Source organism: Schistocerca americana, chromosome 8 (genome assembly GCF_021461395.2).
Source record: "Schistocerca americana isolate TAMUIC-IGC-003095 chromosome 8, iqSchAmer2.1, whole genome shotgun sequence".
Classification (NCBI taxonomy): domain Eukaryota; kingdom Metazoa; phylum Arthropoda; class Insecta; order Orthoptera; family Acrididae; genus Schistocerca; species Schistocerca americana.
In genome coordinates, this window is record NC_060126.1 from 496370588 (window position 1) to 496390634 (window position 20047).

Here is a 20047-nt window from a genome sequence, read left to right on the forward strand (position 1 = left end):
GCCGCCGCCATGGCGGAGCCGGAGACAAACTCGCCAACAAATCGGTCGCGGTTAGCGGCAGACGCGCCGCAGTGGCAACTCTGCCGGCGATGCGGGCAATTGCGGCGTGCTCAGCTCCCCGTCTCTGTCCCGCGCTTTCAAAGGGATATTTCCCGTAATTAGCGATACAAACATTAAATGCGACCCCTATAACTGCATCGCTGCCACCGTCACGTACACACCTCGCTACCCCGAAATCATGTACAAAACATTGTCAATTCATTTGTATTTCAATGCAGGGCTGTATGGGATGCTACCAGGTAGCTGCTTTGCAACTTCTGGTGCAATCTGATATTCAAAATGACCTAACATGTTCTCATTTTGCCCGCATCTCGTGGTCGTGCGGTAGCGTTCTCGCTTCCCACGCCCGGGTTCCCGGGTTCGATTCCCGGCGGGGTCAGGGATTTTCTCTGCCTCGTGATGGCTGGGTGTTGTGTGCTGTCCTTAGGTTAGTTAGGTTTAAGTAGTTCTAAGTTCTAGGGGACTTATGACCACAGCAGTTGAGTCCCATAGTGCTCAGAGCCATTTTTTTTTGTTCTCATTTTATCTACTCGCTAAATTAAATCCAACTGACTTTCGTTGTTAGTATAAAACGGAATACTAGCTTCTGTCATCTCACATACATTACTGACAAGGGAACCTCCCCACCGGACCCCCCTCAGATTTAGTTATAAGTTGGCACAGTGGATAGGCCTTGATAAACTGAACACAAATCAATTGAGAAAACAGGAAGAAGTTGTGTGGAACTGTGAAAAAATAAGCAAAATATATAAACTGAGTAGTCCATGGGCCACATAAGCCACACCATGGACGAAGTGTGTTTAGAAGCGCCGTGGTCCGGTGGTAGCGTGAGCAGCTGCTGAATGAAAGATCCTTGGTTCAAGTCTTCCCTCGACTGAAAATTTTACTTTCTTTATTTTTGCATAGTTATTATCTGTCCGTTCGTTCATTGACATCTCTGTTCACTGTAATAAGTTTAGTGTCTGTGTTTTGCGACCGCACTGCAAAACCGTGCGATTAGTAGACGAAAGGACGTGCCTCTCCAATGGGAACAGAAAACATTTGATCGTAAGGTCATAAGTCAACCGATTCCTCCACAGGAAAACACATCTAATATATTCTATACGACACTAGTGACGGCATGTGTGTCACATGACAGGAATATGTTGTCGACCCACCTAACTTGTACACTTGGCGAATGGGTAAAAAGATTCTTCTACCTTCCCCGATTTAGGTTTTCTTGTGGATGTGATAGTCACTACCAAAAAAGTGATGAAAACATAAGAGTTTGTCACCTAAACTGAAAATAAAAAATTACAGTTTACACTTGATGGAAGATTTGAACCTAGGACCTTCCGTTCCGCAGCTGCTCACATTACCACGAGACCACGGCGCTCCTGCGTTCCTATCGTCCTTATTGTTGCTTATTTTCCCTTGAACTACACAGTTTGTATATTTTACTTATTTTTTCACAGATCTACACAACATCTTCCTGTTTTCTCAATTGATCTGTGTTCAGTTTTTCAAGGCCTATCCACTGTGCCAACTTATAACTAAATCTGAGGGGGGTGCGATGGGGAGGTTCCCTTGTGAGCTTTAAAATTGCTACACCAAGAAGAAATGCAGATGATTAACGGGTATTCATTGGACGAATGAATTATACTGGAACTGACATATGATAAAATTTTCACGCAGTTTGGGTGCATATATCCTGAGAAATCAGTACCCAGAACAACGACCTCTAGCCTTCATAACGGTATTGATACGCCTGGGGATTGAGCCAAACAGAACTTGGATGGCGTTATACATACAGCTGTCCATGCAGATTCAACACGATACCACAATTCATCAAGAGTAGTGACTGGCGTATTGTGACGAGCCAGTTGCTCGGCCACCATTGACCAGTCGTTTTCAATTGGTGAGAGATCTGGAGTATATGCAGGCCAGGGCAGCAGTCGAACATTTTCTGTATACAGAGAGGCCCATACAGGGCCTGCCTGCAACATGCGGTTGTGCATTATCCTGAAATGTAGGGTTTCGCACGGATCGAATGACGGGTAGAGCCACAGGTCGTAACACATCTGAAATGTAATGTCCACTGTTCAAAGTGCCGTCAATGCGAACAGGAGGTGACCGGGACGTGTAACCGATGGCACCCCATACCATCACGCCGGGTGATACGCCAGTATGGCGATCACGAATACACGCTTCCAATGTGCGTCCACCGCGATGTCGCCAAACAACGGATGCGCATTTCTCCTGCTTACACGAGGTACCACAACAACGTTTCACAAGGCAACGCCGGTCAAATAATGTTTGTGTATGAGAAATCCGTTGGAAACTTTCCTTATGTCAGCACGTTGTAGGTGTCGCCACCGGCGCCAGCCTTGTGCGAATAATCTGAAAAGCTAATCATTTGCATATCACAGCATTTTCTTCCTGTCGGTTAAATTTCACGTCTGTAGCACGTCATCTTCGTGGTGTAGCAATTTTAATGGCCAGTAGTGTACCTCGCGATTTCTACTGATGAAACACTCGGTCAGTGTGATATGAAGATCAAATAGATGGCTATTCCCCGTTGCTCGCTCACTCAAATAACCTTTTGATATATTATACTATCAAAAGAAAGAAATCTTGTTATTTCTTCACATGTTTTTATAAAATTATAGGTACGTTAGTTTTTTTAGGAAATACATGTATCAGACCTACAATGAGCTGGCGATAAAATAAATCTTTATTAACTAGCGGTTTTGACGCTATTATTATCTTCTGGTACCACAAATTTACAGCAGCCTGCAACTGTCATTGCACAAATTATCGATACCTGATATGAATTCGACATAATGGTTTTAAATTTCGATTGATTTTGTTGACTTTATGTGTAACTCCAGTCACATCCCCAGCCAGCTGCTAAGAACGAAACGGGTATTTTATGTCAATAGCACAGTCTTTCGGGTCCCTGTCATTCGACACCTTCTCACACTCCCAGGCGTGATACGGTATCGGGATCAACACGTCAGTCCAAGTGCGGGCAGAAATCATAGAGGTAACAACGGTGGCAATATCGAAGGGACCAGCATCGTCATAACTGGCAGTTGGTGATATAATGGCGTACTACCAGTCATAAATGCCAATGGCTTGTTTGATAGCGCATGCTATTTTGAACATTTGATGCCACTTGGGTCCGAGATCATTTTCGGTGTACATTGCCTTAGTGAAACTTTTTGAAACATAGTCGTCGGAAATAACAGCAGTCATAAAATAGTATTAAAGCTTTACGTTACTATTAAAGAGTCTTGGCCACATACAATAATTATATTTTAAAAAACGGTGTCCGGTCTCCTTCAGTGTTTTATCACCTTCACACCGTTACTCTTTATACGGAGTAACTTGTAAGCAATTAGAGGAGACGTTAGAAACGAGATACTACAGAAAATGATAAAATTCGGTTATAAACAGAGAAAGAAATACCCACGCCGACTGCTGGAGAAGGTGGGGTGGGTGGGGTGGAGCATGAACCGGTCTAGGACGGCGTGAAGAACATCAGCTGCGTGACGTGTGGCAGCCGTCCAATGAATAGTGAGAGCTAGGCCCCCCCTTCTATGATTTATTATTGTACTTATGTGGTTGTTTTACTCTTTGTCAACAATGGTGATGTTCCCATTGCATCTAATGTATCTGTTACCTGTGCTGTATATAACAGTGTACGCTGCGTTGTGTTCTGATTAAAAAGTTTAGACCAATACTCTCGTATCTTTGGCTTGTAATTGGAAAACAGCTATCGTCATGACGTTGCTATAGTTACTGCTGGCGCTTCTTCGTGCCACCTTTGCTCTACTTATATTACGCGTAAGACTCCAAACAGGACATCTAATGTCAATTTCTAATGTCAATGGTTATATCTTTATTATTATTCGGTAACAAGTCGTTTAATAATTTTTTTTTTAAATGTCTGTGTTCCTAGTTACTTGAATGCGAAGGTGATCCAAATATTTCGTTCTACAATAGCATTTACTCTGATCTTATTCATATTTCACAGCCACTGGCTGTCATTGGCGTAATGCTGGAGACAGTACGCGGAGCTGTCGCTATTTAGCCGGCCGGAGTGGCCGAGCGGTTCTAGGTGCTACAGTCTCGTACCGTGCAACCGCTACTGTCGCAGGTTCGAATGCTCCCTCGGGCATGGATGTGTGTAATGTCCTTAGGTTAGTTAGTTAGCGTTCTCGCTTCCCACGCCCAGGTTCCCGGGTTCGATTCCCGGCGGGGTCAGGGATTTTCTCTGCCTCGTGATGGCTGGGTGTTGTGTGATGTCCTTAGGTTAGTTAGGTTTAAGTAGTTCTAAGTTCTAGGGGACTGATGACCATGGATGTTAAGTCCCATAGTGCTCAGAGCCATTTTTTAAACCCTTAGGTTAGTTAGGTTTAAGTAGTTCTACGTTCTAGGGGACTGATGACCTCAGCAGTTAAGTCCCATAGTGCTCAGAGCCATTTGAACCATTTTGTCGCTCTTTGTGGGACATCAGCTGCACGCCATACGGCTTATGTTCTTTACGCCATCCAAGAGCGGTTCATTCTCTGTGCCACCACATCCAGCAGTAAACACTGGCGTTTCCTCTGCAACTTATACTGTCATTATATCATCTCATCTTACTCAATCTACAAAGCAACGGTCTGACGACGATCAAACACTGATCGAAACCAGTCACCGGCTTCAAAATAAAATTCTTGTATGCGATCTGTACTGTTTTTATTATTTAAAGGTTTAATACATTAGTGAAGATTACTGTCGTATTAGTGTACTTTGGCAACTTCGGCTATGATAAGTGGCAGCGTGTAGTAACGAAATTAGAAAACTACAGTCCATTATCAGTACTTCAGCAAACACAATAAAGGCTCAAAATATTTTAGAGTCATTGTTAGGACGACCAGTTTGCTGCAGCTCTCCTTTAATTTCCTGATGACGACACCCTCTTGAGTAGTCAGCACCCGAAAATTCGATAAGGTGACTATTTTACCTAGAGAATATATTTTTAATCATCATTAGGATATTCAACAGAGCTGCACTTACTCCGAAAAAGTTATCAGGGTTGTAGTTTCCCCTTTCTTTTAGCCGTTCGCAGTAACAGCGCAGAAGATCTACACTGAAGAGCCAAAGAAAATGGTACACCTGCCTAATATCGTGTAGGGCCTCCGCGAGCACGCAGAAGTGCCACTACACGACGGGGCATGCACTCGACTAACGTCCGAAGTACTTCTGGAGGGAACTGACACCATGAAACCTGCAGGGCTGTCCATGAATCTGTAAGAGTACGAGGGCGTGGAGATCTCTTCTGAACGGCAGGTTGCAAGTTATCCAAAATATGCTCAATAACATTCATGTCTGGTGAGTTTTGTGGCCAGTGGAAGTGTAGAAACTCAGAAAACTGTTCCTGGAGCCACCATGTAACAATTCTGGACCTGTCGTGTCCCATTGTCCTGCTGGAGTTGCCCAAGTCAGTCGGAATACACAATAGATATGAATGGATGATCAGAAAGGATGCTTACGTACGTGTCACTTATCAGAGTCGTACCTAGACATATCAGAGGTCCCATATCACTCGAACTGCACACGCCCCATACCATTACAGAGCCTCCACCGGCTTGAGCAGGCCCAGCTGACCTGCGGTGTCCATGCATTCATGAGGATGTCTCCATACCCGTACACGTCCATCCGCAAGATACATTTTGGAACGAGACTTTTCCGACCAGCCAACATGTTTCCAGTCATGAATAGTGCAATGTCCGTGTTGACGGACACAGGTGAGTCGTAAAGCTTTGTGTCATGCAGTCATCAAGGGTACAAGACTGGGCCTTCGGCTCTGAAAGCCCATATCGATGTTGTTCCATTGAATGGTTGGTACGCTGGCACTTCTCGATGTCCCAGCCCTGAAATCTGCATCAGTTTGCGGTATGCTTTCACTTCCGTCACGTTGAACGATTCTCTTTAGTCGTTGGTTCCGTTTTTGCAGGGTCTGTCTCCGGGTACAATGATGTCACAGATTTGATGTTATACCGGATTCCTGATATGGACGGTTCACTCGTGAGATGGTTGTACGGGAAAGTTCCCACTTCATCGCTACCTCGGATATGCTGTGTCCCATCGCTCGTGCGCCGACTGTAACACTTAAATCTTGGTAACTTGCCATTGTAGCAGCAGTAACCGAGCTAACAACTGCACCAAACACTCGTTGTATAGTCATTTCCGACCGCAGCGCCGCATGTTGCCTGATTGCATATCTCGCTACTTGATTTCGCACTCCTATACCATTTTCTTTGGCACTACAGCGTATAATGGCCAACGTTACACGGGACAGATCCGTCATTCATTCACACTGTGGCCAGAGAAAATACCGAAAAAGCCTCTTACCCATCTTCGGGACCGAAATGTTAATTTAGTCACTCAACAGACAGCCGTCCGTTGTAGTTGCATCTACAGTACCACTATCTCTGACGTTGAGGCACGCGCGCCACACCACCTGGCAAAGTACATGAACCACACGGTAATTTTCGGTTGGCAAATGCCAGTTTTCTATATGCAGGGTGCAAGAAAACGATTGCGACAACTTTCGGAGGATTCATAGTGGGCACCTTGTGGAGTAATTTGAGATTATAAACCTTACGAGAAACATTATACAACGTTGGTACAGGGTATTGACGTCACAGGAGCGAACAGTTGTGACTGGACAATACCTATCTGCAGCTATAACAGCTGACTAACGAAATATAAGCTCTGTTTTGCAGGCGTGGATGTGTGCTGTCAGGCCCATGGGAGAAGTACAATTTCGATTGATCAGCGTGAAACTTTCGCCGTCAGATGTTGTTCCCCGACATGTGTTCCTATCCTCAATTCGTTCCTCAAGAGCAACTTTACAACGGTTATCGTTAAACTGCGCCCCTTGGATAGCATGCGGTTCCAAGCAAATATTCATGCAGCCGCTATTCTTAGCCATATTTTATAATAAAATGCATCTAGCAACGAACAGCCAAATTCACAAACATCAAGTAACGTTGAGAGACATAGAACATTGTAGTATTTATGGTCCCTGACAAACAAAAATACTTGCATAAACGATAATATTTTAATATGCGCTAAGTTTCACTTGATGTCGGTGAATTCGGCCGTCAGGTAAGTGAAAATGGTTTAAATGGCTCTGAGCACTATGGGACTTAACTTCTAAGGTCATCAGTCCCCTAGAACTTAGAACTACTTAAACCTAACCAACCTAAGGACATCACACACGTCCATGCCCGAGGCAGGATTCGAACCTGTGACCGTTGCGGTCGCGCGGTTCCTGACTGTAGCGCCTAGAACCTCTCGGCCATACCGGCCGGCCCAGGTAAGTGAAGTTCGCCGCTCACCACAGGGGCGGAGGGGTAAATAGTACAGCCACTATGGCGGTAGAGAATGTGAGAGCGGGAATGTATTACTGTTTGTCTTCCAGAACTGACATCTCACTGACATGTGTGCCTCGAACCGATCAGTAGGTATGATATAAATTTGGACATTGAAGAAACACGGATTCGTGAATGCACGTTACAGATACCATCTTAAAATATGGTACATATCTATAGCAACAAACATTAAATTGGGGCTGTTGTAATGCAACGCAATGAGTAAAAGAAAAAAAAAACATTCAAAATATTAAACGTACAAGATCGTATGTCACGCTGCATAATGCGTTTCAGTGTAAGTGCCGTTCCTTTTATTATTAAATTAACCATTATTATTAATAATAATAACGATTATTAATAATAATAACGATTATTAATAATAATAACGATTATTAATAATAATGATTATTAATAATAACGATATGCGGAACAAGGTTCTGCCTCACGAAGTCGGTACTGGTTTCCGAGTAAGAACGTTTGACTACCAGTGCTCTACAGGATCTTGAATTTTATCGATATCTTTTGTGACATCCGGTATGTATTCTGTTACATTGAAGAAAATGTTGCTCATCATTATCGTTTATTTATATCCTCTCTCGTGATCAAGCTATCATTATTTCTTTAGCTTTCGGCTGGGGGAACTGCTTAATCAGTCACAATTTATCATTGTCAATACACCTGCTTTCAGAGTTAAGGAAAATGAAAAATTACTACTTACAATCATGCAATTCCATTTTAACAACGTACCTCCATTCACCCACTAAATAAATTTCTATAATCATTTTAATGTTGGAAGGCCATATTCAGCACGACAAAGTAAATGACATCATATTTGTAATATCGCATCGATTTCACCAGTACCTTAACTGACTTCAGAAGTTCCATGATTGATTGTTCATTCTTTCTCAAACGTATTGTTACGTGGAAAAGTTTTTTTTGTTTTTCAGGCGACTGTCAACAGCCACGATACACTTGGAGAAACGCATTGTAAACAATGCGGTGTCCTAAAATAAGTTTATTCACAACCGGTTTCAATCATTGATGATTTTCACAGTGGAGAAATATCGTGAAATTTCACACGTCATACATGCTATTTACACAAAACAGATGCCATGGCTGGTATGTTGCTGTGGTCTTCAGTCCTGAGACTGGTTTGATGCAGCTCTCCAAGCTACTCTAACCCGTGGAAGCTTCTTCATTTCCCAGTACCTACTGTAGCCTACATCCTCCTGAATCTGCTTAGTGTATTCATCTCTTGGTCCCCCTCTACAATTTTTACCCTCCACGCTGCCCTTCAAGACTAAATTGGTGATTCCTGGATGTCTCATAATATGCCCTACCAACCGATCCCTTCTTCTAGTCAACTTCTGCCACAAATTTCTCTTCTCTCCAATTCTATTCAATACCTCCTCATTAGTTATGTGATCTACCCATCTAATCTCCAGAATTCATCTGTAGCACCACATTTCGAAGGCTTCTATTCCCTTCTTGTCTAAACTATTGGTGATCCCTCGATGTCTCATAATATGCCCTACCAACCGATCCCTTCATCTAGTCAACTTGTGCCACAAATTTCTCCTCTCTCCAATTCTATTCAATGCCTCCTCATTAGTTATGTGATCTACCCATCTAATCTCCAGAATTCATCTGCAGCACCACATTTCGAAAGCTTCTATTCTCTTCTTGTCTAAACTATTTATCGTCCACGTTTCACTTCCATAGATGGCTACACTCCATGCAAATACTTTCAGAAACGACTTTCTGACATTTAAATCTATTCTTGATGTAAACAAATTTTTCTTCTTCAGAAACGCTTTCCTTGCCATTGCCATTCTACATTTTATACCCTCTCTACTTCGACCATCATCAGTTATTTTGCTCCCCAAATAGCAAATCTCCTTTACTACTTTAAGCGTCTCATTTCCTAATCTAATTCCCTCAGCATCACCCAATTTAATTCGACTACATTTCATTATCCTCGTTTTGCTTTTGTTGATATTCATCTTATACTCTCTTTTCAAGACACTATCCATTCTGTTCAGCTGCTCTTGCAAGTCCTTTGCTGTCTCTGACAGAATTACAAAGCCATCGACGATCCTCAAAGCTTTTATTTCTTCTCGATGGATTTTAATACCTACTCCGAAATTTTCTTTTGTTTCCTTTAATGCTTGCTCAATATACAGATTGAATAACATCGGGGATAGGCTACAACCCTGTCTCACTCCCTTCCCAACCACTGCTTCCCTTTCATGTCCCTCGACTCTTATAACTGCCATCTGGTTTCTGTACAAACTGTAAACAGCCTTTCGCTCCCTGTATTTTACCCCTGCCACCTTCAGAATTTGAAAGAGAGTATTCCAATCAACATTGTCAAAAGCTATCTCTAAGTCTACAAATGCTAGAAACGTAGGTTTGCCTTTTCTTAATCTAGCTTTTAAAATAAGTCGTAGGTTCAGTACTGCCTCACGTGTTTCAACATTTCTACGGAATCCAAAGTGATCTTCCCCGAGGTGGGCTTCTATCAGTTTTTCCATTCGTCTGTCAAGAATTCGCGTTAGTATTTTGCAGCTGTGACTTATTAAGCTTATAGTTCGGTAATTTTCACATCTGTCCACATCTGCTTTCTTTGGGATTGGAATTATTCTATTCTTCTTGAAGTCTGAGGGTATTTCCCCTGCCTCATACATTTTTTTCAGCAGATGGTAGAGTTTTGTCAGGACGGGCTCTCCCAAGGCTCTCAGTAGTTCTAATGGAATGTTGTCTACTCCGGGTGCCTTGTTCCGACTCAGGTCTTTCAGTCCTCTGTCAAACTCTACACGCAGAATCGTATCTCCCATTTCATCTTCATCTACATCCTCTTCTATTTCCATAATATTGCCCTCAAGTACATCGCCCTTGTATAGACCATCTATATACTCCTTCCACCTTTCTGCTTTCCCTTCAGTGCTTAGAACTGGGTTTCCATCAAAGCTCTTGATATTCATGCAAGAGGTTCTCCTATCTCCAAAGGTCTCTCTAATTTTCCTGTAGGCAGTATCTATATTACCCCTAGTGAGATAAGCCTCTACATCCTTACATTTTTCCTCTAGACATCCCTGCTTAGCCATTTTGCACCTCCTGTCGATCTCACTTTTGAGACGTTTGTATTCCTTATTGCCTGCTTCATTTACTGCATTGTTATATTTTCTCCTTTCATCAATTAAATTCAATATTTCTTCTGTTCCCCAAGGGTTTCTACTAGCCCTCGTCTTTTTACTTATTTGATCCTCTGCTGCCTTCACTATTTCATTCCTCAAAGCTACCCATTCTTCTTCTAATGTATTTCTTTCCCCCATGCCTGTCAATTGTTCCCCTATGCTCTCCCTGAAACTCTGTACAACCTCTGGTTCTTTCAGTTTATCCAGGTCCCATCTCCTTAAATTCCCACCTTTTTGTAGTTCTTTCAGTTTTAATCTCCATTTCATAACCAATAGATTGTGGCCAGAGTCCACATCTGCCCCTGGAAATGTTTTACAATTTAAAACCTGGTTCCTAAATCTCTGTCTCAACATTATATAATCTAGCTGATACCTTTTAGTATCTCCAGGGTTGTTCCATGTATACAACCTTCTTTTATGATTCTTGAACCAAGTGTTAGCTATGATTAAGTTATGCTCTGTGCAAAATTGAACCAGACGGCTGCCTTTTTCATTTCTTTGCCCCAATCCATATTCACCTACTATGTTTCCTTCTTTCTCTTTTCCTACTCTCGAATTTCAGTCACCCATGACTGTTAAATTTAAGTCTCCCTTCACTACCTGAATAATTTCTTTTATCTCCTCATACATTTTATCAATTTCTTCGTCATCTGCAGAGCTAGTTGGCATATAAACTTGTACTACTGTAGTAGGTCTGGGCTTCGTGTCTATCTTGGCCACAATAATGCGTTCACTATGCTGTTTGTAGTAGCTTACTCGCACTCCTATTGTTTCATTCATTATGAAACCTACTCCTGCATTACCCCTATTTCATTTTGTATTTATAACCCTGTATTCACCTGACAAAAGTCTTGTTCCTCCTGCCACCGAATCTCACTAATTCCCACTATATCTAAGTTTCACCTATCCATTTCCCTTTTTTATATTTTCTAACCTACCTGCCCGATTAAGGGATCTGACATTCCATGCTCCGATCCTTAGAACGCCAGTATTCTTTCTCCTGATAGCTGGTAACACTTGGTAAATAACGGAGTGTCATATCCACCCTACCCTTCCATCTATGAAGAAATGACGAACGTAAGGCTATGTCCCCCTTCAAGCTAAGCAGCTTTTGTTTGAAAGATTAACTTATACCAGTAATAGTGGGCAAGTTATTCAGGTGACCAGTCTTAGTGCTTCTCCCTGTACATCGATTGTACTAAGTCTTCATCATGCCCTCCACTCACGTGACCACCCCACTCTCTATAATGTCATAATAACCTCCCCCTCTCCTAATCCACACCCCCGTTCTTGGCCATAAACGAAACAGAGAGCTTTTAAGAATATTAATTTTCACTTCTTGGACAACAGGAGAGCTTCGACAAACACAAACCTGTATTTAGATTTCCCAAATAGAATTTAGTATTTTAACGACCAATCAGATTTTTCTTCTTCTTTCTCGGACAGTCAGAGAACTTTTGAGAAAATCCAGCCATTTATTCATCTCCAAAACACAGTCCAGTATTTTTGCGACAGACTATATCTGTAACTCCCTTTCAAACCACTGCCAATCACAGAGTTTGTAGGCCATACACATATTTAAATCTCGCAGTCAAAAACCCAGTATTATAGCGGTTCTCAACTCAGTCTTAAGCCATACTAATTAGTCTGTCACAGAGTTATTAATCCAGGAAATAAATTTATTGCTCTTGTCATGTCATAGCAAAGTATTTTTCCAGCCAATCACACTTTAGTATTTTGCCGGCCATTAGAACGAAACAGGCAATTTGCATTTTCATTCTCAGTGCCTCCCACTTGCCAATGAGCAAAGTCCATATTTGGGACACATTTCGTGCAATATTTTCACAGCTGTCTATGTTGTTTTTTAAAATATATAAAGATTACGCTTCTCTGTAACAGTACAAAAACACAGAAATGGTTCTAGCTATCTAATTTACAAGTGAAGCTGCATTTGTCAATGAGGGAAGTTCGATTATTGTGCTGTACTTCGTACAAGGCACAATGGACCCCATAATACTGTTCCACTGTCTTATCTTCATCTCTAAATTGTTCTATAACAGAAAAAAATGAAATGCGACTCTTATCTGCGCTACTGAAGCACACTTGGCGTCCCATTGTTATTTTCAGCGCTGAAACGTCTGTCAAAAATTCGTAGACATATTGAAAATACTTGTGTAACATATAGTAACTGCACGTTTGGTTACAATACACTGGTGCACGGAAACGAATTTTTTGATATTAGGTAACCGAAACCACGATTCCAAGCCTATAACATTTCACAGACCGTGATAAACAGTGACATACGTGAAAAAAATGCTGCATAGTGCATGATGTTTAGGTTTATAATTTCTTTGCTGCTAATTTCATTCCCAACATATTTCGCAGGAAGTATTTGCGTAAGCCGCTGAATGCACCTACAAAATTATATTTTTCTATGACATGTAGATTCGGAGATACGGTGTTATAAACGCTGACATACGTGAAAAGATGCCGGATCATGCATGAAGTTTTAGTACATTTATTATTTACCACTAAGACCCTCCCACAGTCGAGTCACCTTAAGGAATGGTCTGACATGTGGCAACACTTCTGACAGATTTCAACTGCGAAGTGCAAATGGCTGTAGGCGAAAACTATTGCCGTCTCTAGAATTATAAACAGGCGTTCCCATAGAGACGTATACAAGATCCTGTTGTAGACACATGAAGCAGCTGCGACCAGTGTACAGAAACTGTCCAGGATCATGTTTTTTTAATCTGTATATTTTGCTTACAAATTTGTACATTTCGCGGATTTCTTTGTTCTGCTGTTTCATAATTTCAAAGGTGTTTTCACAAAAACGTGGAAATAACTTCCATATAGAGACACTTCAACAGAAACGCATTTCATTTTTTGTTTCCGTTTCTAATAGAAAATTTGTAAAACGAACACCCGGGCAATGCCACGTTGGCAGCTAGTATTAAAATAATAAGAAAACGTACAGCTAAATTTCATTACGCCACGACAGAGAATGGGATATAAGATAACACAAAAAATACGCAACAAAATATAGTTACTCCTATTGAGCATAAATATCTTGGAAATAGCGCAAATAATTACAATCCGACAGTATAAAGTAAGAATAGGAGATAAACATTTCAGTTAATTGGCGTTAAACAAGATGAAAGCAAAGCTATTACATTAAACTGTATTTATCGTTATCTATGGATCCCCTGGCCAGGAGTCTCTGGGATGTGGAAAGAGTGAAATTTCTTTTTCTAGATACTTTTTTACTCATTCTAATGCAAGCAGAGTTAAGAGCTATAATCCTTTTGAAGATATTCATCGATGGAGTAGAAGGAGTTAGCCAACAGGAAGTTCCTTAATTCCCCCCGATACCGATCTTCATCAGTTACAAAACCTTTGATAAGCTCTGGTAAGTTATTGAATATGAGTACCCATGTATTTGACTCCTTTTTGTACTAATGTTAAGCTTTTATAGTCCTTATGCAGATTGTTTTTGGTTCTGGAATTATAATCATATTTTGCACTATTCTGTGTAAAAAGAGACATGTTGGAAAATGACAATGACGCAATGTGTATATGTACTAAATAGTAGTACTTAGAATATGAAGTTTATTGAGGAGGTCTCTGCATGATGATCTAGGACTGACAACAGATATAATTCTAATGACTCGTTTCTGAATTTTTAAAATGTTCCTTTCGTGAGAGGAGTGATTCCGTGACTCATTAGTGAATGGAAGTAGGCCGAATAAATTAACATATTCATTTTTATATCACCTTTTTGTACTATCATGCGTACTGCAAATGTATCTGAACTGATGCGTTTCATTATGTCTAGAGGGTGAGCTTTCCAATTTACGTTGTGTTCAATTTGCAGCCCTAAAAATTTGACACTGTCCACAGCTTTCATTTCATACATTTCATACATTCTTTGTGAGGTACTAAACTGTATGTACTGGGTCTTGTCAAAATTCAGTGACAATCAGTTTACTGTGAACCATCCATTGATACTTACAAACATTTCATTAGCTGATATGTCAGTGAGATCATGGTTACTCTTTTTTATACCAATATTTGTATCATCTGCAAAGAAGACAAACTTTGCATTTTGTGACACTGAATATGGAAGGTCATATGAAATTCAAGTACCCACACATTTGTCTGCTATGAAATAGGGTATTACAAAGATTTTTCTTGAAGTAATTTGCCTCAATGCGCATTGGGTTAACATGTTTTATACGTTATCGTTTGTTTCAGAGATGTTCAGTTGATACCAATAAACTACATTAAAGTGTTACAGAAAGGCATTAACTGAGAGGCAACAATTTGTTTTTCCGCACAGGATTTAACTACACACAAACCATGCTGAATTTAAATATTACAGACTAACTCTTCTGACTTGATCCGTTGCTTGGATTTCTCTCTCAACACTGTAACGACTTTGAGAGAGACGTAGAGGTGGGGATGGGGGTGGAGAAAATTTAGCTGTACATGGTTGTCACTTGTGTCTTAGTTGACCTCTGTTACTTGAACATGAGGACAGCAGAGCCCCTTGTCAAGGGGGACAGCCGGGGATGATGGATAACTGCCCGTGGTGGACTTGGAGCAGACCAAGCCACACATGTAAACTGGAAGTATTCTGCAAAGTGACTGTAAATTTTTGTGATCCATCACAAGTTACCCTGTCCTCAGCGAGCGAGAAAGCTTCTACTCACAAGACAAATGACCGTCAAGATAACTCTGCTGAAATATTCGTTATGGCGTTAATTAAAACCCCTATTTTCTACTTTCTACATAAATTGAAGTCCCTGTCACAGCTCCTGTCATGCCTAAAATTTTGGATTACATTTTATATGCCACAAACACAAAACAAAAAGATGAAAGATAAAATCAAATTTTCTGAAAACTTTAATCAATTTATTGCTCTACGAGAGTTCTTTCGAGGTTATTTACACATCCTGGAAATAGTTTCCTGCAACCATATCCTGGCGCCAGCTTAGTGAGGTAGGAACGCAGGGGGAAAAGAGGCAACTCGCCTCTCCCATTATCAGTTAAAAGCAAGAATACTACAAATTTATCATTATATAGTGTCGTTTTCTGCAAGAGTTTCTCAACTAAAGCATCAGATGTTTTTAAATCTATTTAGCGAAAAAGTTAATGAAACGAATTTTTTGCTTTTGTTTCCACTTGCAATCAGATCGAAAGGCCATAAATTCAGTTGAATACCTGAAAATTACAATAACGAACAACTTAAACGGGAGAGAACACACAGAAAATGTTGAGGGGAAGGCGAAACAAAGACTGTGTTTTATTGGCAGAACACTTAGAAGATACAACACAGCTACTAAAGAGAAAGCCTAACTACGCCTGTCCGTCCTCTTTTGGAGCACTGCTGTGCGATGTGGGATCCCCACCAGATAAGATTAACGGAGTAGATCGAGGAAGTTCAAAGAAGGGCAGCACGTTTTGTATTATTGAGAAATAGGGGACAGAGTGTCACGGAGATGACACACGATTTGGGGTGGACGTCATAAAAATAAAGGCTTTTCTCGTTTCGGTGGGATCTTCTTACGAAATTTCAATCATCAACTTTCTCCTCCGAATGCGATTATAATTTGTTGACGCCGACCTACATAGGTAGAAACGATCATCGTAGTAAAATTAGGGGAATTAGAGCTCGCAGGGGAGGATATAGGTCTTCAATTTTTCCGCTCTGTTCGAGAGGTGATAATAGACAATTATTGAGAAGGTGGTTCGATAAATCCTCTGCCAGGCACTTAAGTGTGATTTGCACGTTATTCATGTAGATGTAGATACTGATGCACCACTGAATCATAATAGCTAGATTCGTGGATCGAAGCAAAACATTTCTTCTAGTATCTCGCTCCAAATTTACGGTTAAGTCCTTGTCCGTGAACACGAACTGTCGTTCATCTCTAAAGAAGGTACGTGAAAACAGATGCCTTCAAGGTCATTGTAGTACTTATAGTTAGAATACATCGAACTGAATACACCACAACAACAAAAATTGATAAAATTTTGGCGGATATCGAGACGTAGTACTTTAATTATCACTATCATGCCTATCCTTTGGGTGCCATCGCCATGGTTATCTTGTTAGGAGCTTTAATGTGTTGTTTTCGTTTGGTTACACGATTAATATATAGGTTTCCATGGTGCTTTACTGCCTGTTGTTAGACTTAGGGAATTTTATTTTTAGAGGAAGGAAATTCATCGTACAGCCAAAATTTTTATGAAGTTTATTAGCGGACTAATTTTACAGCTGTATTATTAACGCTGCAGTCATTGGAAGTAAGGACGCCGTTGAGATTCCGGCCTAGTTAAAATTCCCGATGCGGTAGTTCAATTCAACATGACTTCGCTCGCCCGCATGCGGATAGCTACGTCAGTGAATATTTTAGAAAAGAAACAATACATATATTATCAAGTGCCCATCAAGATCCTAACCCTGAACCCGTAGTTTGAATACTCTGATAGCCATGATATAGCTCATAGTCGTTTCTCCCAACTGTTTACCGAGAGGTAAAGAAAGGTAACTGGCACTGTAGACGGAGCTTACAGGAACCTCCAGCAACGTAATCACACGACACTGTAAGTCCACGCTGTGTTTCTGTTTAGGGTCATCATACGCCACATTGACGTTGAAGTACATAGTTTGAGCCTACGAACGTTTCCCAAATCTTCAACAATTCATATCCTTTATTTACAATAGTAAAGCGTTATATAGTAATTCTCCGTACGTCTGATAAAATTGCGTTGTGAAATTCCAGGCTGACGCTGCTATGGCTGGTCTTAATTTTATTGGCAATTTCAAGGTTCAGGAAGTACATGATCCGAATCTAACAAGTATTATGGTTGCTTCTACACATTGTATTTGAAGCTCATAGGAGGTCAGGCCGAAGTGAGATAAAATAGCAATGCATATGTGTCGTGAACAGAGAGGATCGGATTAATTCATCCAGTAGCCCCTCTACAGTAATATAAAGGTACGATAAAGCAATATCTTTAAATGTTTAGTTACGCCTCTTCTACTTCTAAAATAATCTGATTTATCTATGTAAGTTGTAGTCTTCTTTTCGCATTATACAGAGCACATAAAAACCATGAGATCACGTCATGGAAGCTGTCGTAAAATAGAACAAAATTTGCCAGAAACAATAAGTAGAAATTACATGGCTGTGCAGCTACGGCCAAACGAGATATTTTCAAAAAGTAACAGGAGTTTGGAATTTCGCGTGTTGTATTAGTCCTATTAGCGCTATATGTTCAATGTTGTGTTGATACTCATATCTAAAGAGATACCGAGGTTGGTTATGTATTCTGTTGGCAGCTGTCAAAAGGTTTACACGTGCTTTGGTAATATCGGTGATTATTGCAATAATAATGAATCAAAGAATTTTGGTAAACTTTGCTGTAAGAACCGAGTAGAGTTCAACAAAGTTTTATAAATGTTAAATAATGTTTTCGTTGTATGTGCTATGACTGAAAGTAGTGTTTACGTGTGGTACAAGTGATCAGAAGGCGGTCTTGAAGTCGACGATTGCGAACGTTCTGTTCGTCCCGGTACATCACCGGCCGATGGCATCTCAGAAAAGTGAAAGAAATGATCTTGATGACGCCGAATCACAATCAGAGGACTCTTTGATGGCACTGATATATCAATAGGTTCGTACCACGGAACTGTTTTGCATACGAAACCAATGGCTACAGAATATGTCCAAAAATGCATGTCGAACAAAAATAGCAAGGAATGGACTTTAAAGGTTTTCAGAAATTACTGCAACCAGTCGCCTTTTATGTAGATGTATTTTATTTAACCATGACCGGTTTCGAGCTGCCTAGCAACTCATCATCAGATGGTATATACATTTAGTGCTTATTTGTACCCATTGTGTGGGTGGTTGAGTATCTGTGGCTAGACAGAAACGAGAACAAATAATCGCTACATGTGGTACAGTAACACGAAATATTTACAGCATAATTTATGTTTAACGTATAAGAGCAAATAATCACTACATGTGGTACAGTTACACGAAATATTTAGAGTTTAATTTACGTTTTGAGGTGTTACTTACAGATAGATCTTTCTGCAGGTATATATATATCTCTTTTAGGACGTATTTTTGAAACCATTGTGTCTTGTTTTTTACAATTTCACAAGTTTAAACTTTCACTAGATGTATATTACTTTTATGAGGCACTGTTGGAAACATATATCTTGTTTTTCGTAAACATCGCTGAACACACTTAGCCACAGATACGAATACAGGATTTACACATTATAAACAAGCCAACGATTGCAATATAACTACAGTATCAAAGATTTCAAGTTGACCAGAGGCATTATTAGTCATCACACACACTGACAAGAGATTTGTCTTTATTACATAAAAAATAAATGTAAATTAGCTTAAACTAGTAAAATGTTTATTTATAAATTAACTGTGCAATTTTGACAGGTATATAAAAAAAAAACTAGATTTTTTACATTATATTTCAGTTACATTTAAGATTATTGGTATTGAGAGTATTATGACAGCTAATTTCTTGCTCCTTCCATTGGCTGATCTTGGCATATGATGTCTGGGATGAGAGGTTGATGGTTAACTTGAAATAATAAGTGATGCTGGTACTTGAAAGGGTGTGGAAAAGGAGTTGGCGGTGGGGGGGGGGGGTGTAGGAAAAAGGAGAGGGGGGGGGTTGAGAGGGTGATGTGGAGAGAGAAGAGAGCTGAAGGGGGGGGGGGGCAGAAGTGGTACAAGCTTTTATGTGTGTGGGGGGGGGGGCATTTTGTTTCTGAATGACTGTTTAGTTTTTAAGTTCAAAGAATCCTTAAAATTCTGAAAGAAGGAGTTATTCGCCAATTCTGTCTGCTCATTTAAAATGGTATGTGGGGAATTATGTTTGTGGGTAAAAATCTCTAATTGTTCGAGAAGATCCATCTTGAATCCCTTGTCTACAGTGTGTAGGATTTGAAGGTTAGTTTTAATGTCTGTTATGGAATGTTTATTATCTGCTAGATGGGTAGCAAAAGTGGATCTATTTAAGTTGTTTAGGCGAAGTGCATCAGTGTGCTCTTTGTATCGGATCTCAAAATTTCTACCTGTTTGCCCTATGTAGTAGCAGGAGCAGCTGTCACATCTTAATTTATATATACCAGATTTTTGGTAGGGTGTGCTGGCTCTTTTGGTGTTGTGGACTATTTTGTTCTGTATTTTGTTGTTAGTGTGAAAACTTATTTTGACATTGTGTGGTTTGAATAGCTTAGCAAGTTTGTATGAGATATTGCCGAGAAACGGCATACAAACGAATTTGGTTTCTTCTGCTACCGAGGTCTGGCTTGCTGGTTTTGCTTTG